Below are 6000 nucleotides of genomic sequence, written 5' to 3'. Positions count from 1 at the left end.
GTTGTTTGCTGCATGCATATCTTCCTGTAGGCCTGCCTCATTCTTCTTAACTTCCTTTTCCTTTTCAGATATTTTTCTTTTCCTGTCTTCATTTTTCTTGATAGCCTCTGATTCCATTTATTGTTGCCTCTTCTGTTCAATCTGTACCTTTTTAAGCAGATTGGACTCCTGCTTCTCATCTTCAAGTCTTTTCAAGTATTTCTGATGTGAGTCAGTCACATACTTCATCATTGTTTTGGTTATTGGAACAGCAGTTACATTTCCATCATATTGTTCCACTGCATCTCTTGTAAGTCTCAATGCATTCAATGACTGCTCAGAAAGAAAGGTGCGTTCTGAAGTCAGGATCTTCTTATTGATGGACAGGCTAGGCTCCACATCAGCATTTCCATGGGTTAGACATAGAGATGAATATACCAGTTTTTGCAGTGTAGGAAACTTTTGGTTGCCACTTGCAGATTTTCTGCTCATTCCAGAAGTGATCAACTCTCTTCAATTTATCATCATTACCATACATGACACTGTTTTCAATTTTTTCCACTCGGTACACCTTCCACTCATCACATATCATTGCAACTTCATTAGGTGTAATGCCTGGCATCTCTTCAGCTAGACTTCGGACATATCTCATTGCTGTGTTTTCATCTCTTACTTCTGGATGGAGACATTGAGCATATTTCACCACATTCTGTGTCAATGGAAGTTTTTTTCTCAAGTAATCAGCTGTTACTGTGTAGAACTTTTGCATGTCCCTCAGGAGAGGCTTACGCTTTTCTTCACCTAATTTCACTAACATTGTCTTGCTTTCACCTGTTTTAATGTCTTCCAATGGTAGGAGGTTATCTTTTTTGTCCATGTCCATATCCATCAACTTCTTAACAGAGGCATTCTGAACAAGATCCTCCTTTACAAACCTGTTCATCACTTTCTTAAGAAGGTCTGTGGATTCACTATGAAGCAAGTGAATCAAAGGCTCCTGCTTCTGAAATAGTGTCAAGAAGGGGTTAAATAGTGGTCCGCAGCTGATTACGAACAACAGTTGAATGTAAATATCTTGTGAGGAAAGTGCTTGACAGATTCTTTTGTATCTGTCATTTCTTTTCAAATGGTGACTTGTGTGGTTCTTTTGACTCACTTGAGGCAAGTCCCTCAAGAAATACTGTTTTACACGCATCCCAATTGATTCTAAGACGTTCTAGGGCAGGGATGAGGGTCAGCCATCTACACTGAACATGTCTAACAAAGGTAACCCCTTCCAGATCCATATTATCCAATGTTTCTTTGAAATCTTCCTTCTGGCAGGGATGGCTTTTGAACCATTGGAACATATCAATGGCCAGGCTCTCAACATTTTCACCAAAGACATCCAATCCTTTCCTAAAGGCATTGTGAACTACATGTAAAGTACATGGAGTAAAATCAACAAGTCCTTTCAGACCATCTGACTTGAGGCGCTCATTAAGAAGAGTCCAAATTTTCTTATTGACATTGGGCCCATCACTTCCAATACTTATCAACTGATTTACTGGCAACCTCACACCATCTTCTACTTCAAGACTGTTCCATAATTCCTCAGCTACATCCTCTCCTACAGCATGTCCAAACATTGCAGCTTTCAGAAAATGAGTAACAATCTCTCCCCTATTTGTATTCCAAAACCTCAAAAGAATATCACACTGTTTGTTTCCTTGTGCATTACCAGTCTCATCAAACTGAATGGTATATGGCACTTTGTTTTCAATAATTTGTTTACAGAGATTTGTTCTGAAATATGGTCCCAAACCATCTGACAAAATGTATGAAATTTTGGATTTGCTCCTCGTAAACTTTTCACTTATTGGCCCTGGAAACATTGCAACAAAAAGTTCTGGTGTGCCATCACATGAACTAAATGTAAACCCATCTTTTGCAACTTTCATGGCCCAAAGTATCTCAGCTCTCATCAGTTGGTCTTTCTGCGATTTGGACAACAATGGGATCTGTTTTGATGGTCCAGATACAGCATCTCCACCTCCCTGTGATGTGGATGGTTTGCCATGTGGCACTTTAAAAAACATCTGAGTGTTGCTTTTCCTTAACTTGATAGCATCTTTGTGTTTCTGACCCTGGGCATGGTTCAGTATTTGTGTTGCACCAGTATTTCCACACTGTATAGTTTTCTTACAAAGGAAACAGTAGCCAGCAAAGTCAGAGGAAGAGTCCTTTTCACACCAAGTATTTAATTGATGTCCATTACAGTCGGTTTTCCCAAGCCAGGAAGTGTTAAATTTGGTTTTTCCATGTGGCATTATGGCTGGTTAGTATTGACTAGCATGCAGGAGAACTAATGCATCTAATACCTGTAAAGACAGTTAGCTAAACATGCACAAGCAGATAAGCTACAGGATAGATGCTAGTGTACTGATGTCAACAATATTTGTTCGCAAGTTGATATTTTTGCTATTAATAGCAAGATAACCTGTTCGCTAATTAACTCAATAAGAAACATTCTGGATTAATCAGAAAACCAACTGTGATCTTCTGTCAAAATCACAAAATAATCAGTTCCCTAACTCATCCACACTTAAAGCACTTGAAATATAATTGACAAGTACACTAAGCACCTGCAACAATGATAAAGAGTGGTAATGAGTAATTGTTATGTTAGTGAAACTGACTAGTTATAGTACTAAAATGGATGTTGTATGGATCTAAGTTGTTAGAATATCACTGCTGCAACATAGTATTGACACAAAGCAAATCAAGGCTGGTCAAAGCAGTTGGTCAATGCAGTGACTTATATCAACCTACAAATGCCACGGTGTTAATCAAATTCTAATCAATTTATTAATTTTAAAGTAGATGTGTGTCCATAGGACACAGATGCCCCCACAATTTGGCTCTGTCACAAAGATTCCTATCGTTTGTTAAATTAGGGGCCATAACTCCATAGATATCTGATACACTTGCATCAAAATACTCAGGTATACAAGTTCACATGCTGACAACTATTCACAGAAAGATGGCTCTAGCAGTTATACTTTTGAGTTCTGCGCGATACAAACTTTGGGCTATGGACAGCCAGATAGATGGACAGACAAACAATGGCAAATCACCCCCACCCTTTTTTTCGGGTAATACAAAATTATTTATGTTTAATATGACAGTTAGGAAAAGCAAGCTTTACATAAAAACTTAAATGTATTTTGTAAGAAAGAAAATCAGCATCTGCAATTACGACTTTAACCCATAAGGTTTAAAACACAGCATGGCATTTGTGGGTTCCCTCAGCTAGTAGCATCATTGGGAAAAAAAGAAACTTGGCAGTGTAAAGTCTAGATGAAGCGTGCATATCTGTCACCTCTATTTCAAGAAGCACATATGTTATGATTAAATAGAACATACATGTATTTTCACAGTGTACAAAGATATTATCTTACATAAAGACCAGTATGTCTGTACTGACTAGCCAAGGAACCATGGTGCTTTCAAGGATGGACATCACAAGGTGATCCCCCACACACATCTGAACTGTACTCATTACAAAGATTCATACTGAATGGAAATTCTGCAAAATATCTAAAGAAGAATCATGTAAGCCTTCATTTTACATTTTATTTATTTTACTTGCAAAATGAAAAAGTAGGGATAATAGGGCTATTTTTGAAAAAAGTAGGGAAAAGTAGGGTTAAGAAAAAAAAGTAGGGAAAAGTAGGGAAAAGTAGGAAAAGTAGGGACCAGTAGAAAGCCTGTCTACACCGCTTGCAGCATCACGTGACTGGAATCAGGATTCATCACTGTGACAAAACTGTACTTCTAACCTGGACAGACCTGTTCCATCCAGATTCCAATGTGACCCTGAATTATCTCGTCTATGTCCTAAATATCATTGCTCAGGTACAGATTTACATATTAAGCTCGACTTTTCATCAATTTGTTGAACTTTGTTACTCAACTATTTGTCGGCGTAATTTTCTGCTTTATTTTTGCATGCAATATCACTAAATCACAGTTACTTCACCAGGTAATCTCTTAAAACTTAAAACATGTGTTGAAGTTCATAGTGTGAGGTAAATGACCAAGTTCCATAACTCTGCCCTGCAATTTAGCAGAATCTTGGTCTTTTTTGTACTTTAAGCATTTATGTTAAAGTTTGCTTGCAACAACTCCTTTCTTTTAATTTTATGTTGTTTTTTTTACCATTTATTTACATTGTTAAAGAGTTTAACTGAAGAATTCCCCTGGAATAATGACTTCATTTCGTTTACAAAATGACGTAAGAAATGACGTCATTTCAATGTATTGAGGCACGCCACAGTAGAGAGGGTCACTTTTCAGCGAAAGGGAAATTATAATTATTTTCTTGAAAAAGGGGCATAAAAGAAACAGAAAATTTGTTCATGTCAGTGTAAGATCGTTTGTTATTTCACTCGTGATCATAGAAAAATATTTTCACTCGTGGCTGCGCCACTGGTGAAAATATATTTTCTATGATCACTCGTGAAATAACAAACGATCTTACACTGACATGAACAAATACCCTCTATGTCTTGTACATATATTGAAAAAGGCATCTTATTTTTTCTTCATTCAACTGATTTTTCCGAAATGAATCTCCAAATTTCTTAACAAAAAGGCTTTTTATGACTGTGCAAAGCTGCCCTTGCCTTATAAAATTGGAAAACAGTAAGATGTCAATGGAATTTTTTGTTAAAGGCAAAACATGAATTCAATACAAAATGTATATCAGTGATGATAATCTTTCTGAAATTTATGGATTTCTAAGATTTCGCGGCTCGACGGGTCATTTTTTAGATAAATTTGTATTTAAAAAAAGTGTTGTGCTTGGAGGTAAGGCAGTTATATTTAAATATAATAGTCGTGATATTTAACCTACATATTAACAATTAAGACATTCACACTCGGTAAATAATTGATCGTCGATGTACTTTTTATGCCCCCTTTTTAAAAAAGGGGTCATATTGTTTTTGGCCTGTCTGTCATTCTGTTTGTCTGTCCGTCATTCTGTTTTGTCTTAAAACTTTTACCTTGCTCATAACTTTTGCAATATTAAAGATAGCAACTTCATATTTGGCATGCATGTGTATCTCATGAAGCTGCACATTTTGGGTGGTGAAAGGTAAAGGTCATCCTTCAAGGTCAAAGGTAAAAAAAATAAAAATAAAAATCTCAAAGCGGCGCAGTTGGGGGCATTGTGTTTATGATAAACACATCTCTTGTTGCTTTTGAATGGCATGCTTATTTTTTCGGCGTCAGCTGAATACGCCAGCTTTTCACCTTAGCCTGACCTTTGTTAGCGTCCAATAGAATTCAAATAAAACTTCCCGCGGCCAAGTACAGATGAATACACTTCATTGACTGCATTGGCTGATTTGATAATACCACTAGAACATTGGAAACATGTCCGCGTCTTTGTAACACTGTTTTACTGCGTGTTCAGCATGAAACAGTTTTATCTCTAATAAAAAGGCTTTATAGATAGAACAGTTTTACACTCAATCTCGACATCAATACAGTTTGTGCGTACTTCTTTTATTTTCAGAGGATTTTCAGCGCGAGAACGTTGTGTACTTAAAGGCCATGTTCTCATATTTAGTACTGACTTCCATATTCCTGTCAACATGTTATATGTAAAAGTATAAAGAGCAGTGGAAGCGATGCCTCACTTTAATGTGTTGCATTTCAACCCGCGAGGTATAAGGGGTCAGTTCGCGGTTAGTGTGTTTGAATGTCAGAGTTTATATACAGGTCAGACCTTCTGTGCTGTTCGGAGTTCGCGGTCAGTTATATAATAGATATATAATAAAGACGCTATAGCGTGAACTAGGTGAACCAGAATTTTCTTTACCACCAGAAAGATGTGAAATGAAGATATCCAGCGATATTATTTTATGGCATGTCAATAATAGATTCTTAATGTGTTTTCAACAATACCATGATAAATATTATTTTTAATTAATTAACAAGAATTATTCCATCATATTTACTAATGTATTATTG

Source organism: Dreissena polymorpha, chromosome 4 (assembly GCF_020536995.1).
Source record: "Dreissena polymorpha isolate Duluth1 chromosome 4, UMN_Dpol_1.0, whole genome shotgun sequence".
Lineage (NCBI taxonomy): Eukaryota > Metazoa > Mollusca > Bivalvia > Myida > Dreissenidae > Dreissena > Dreissena polymorpha.
The sequence above is the reverse complement of the archived record's forward strand: the minus strand, read 5'-3'. Positions refer to the sequence as shown.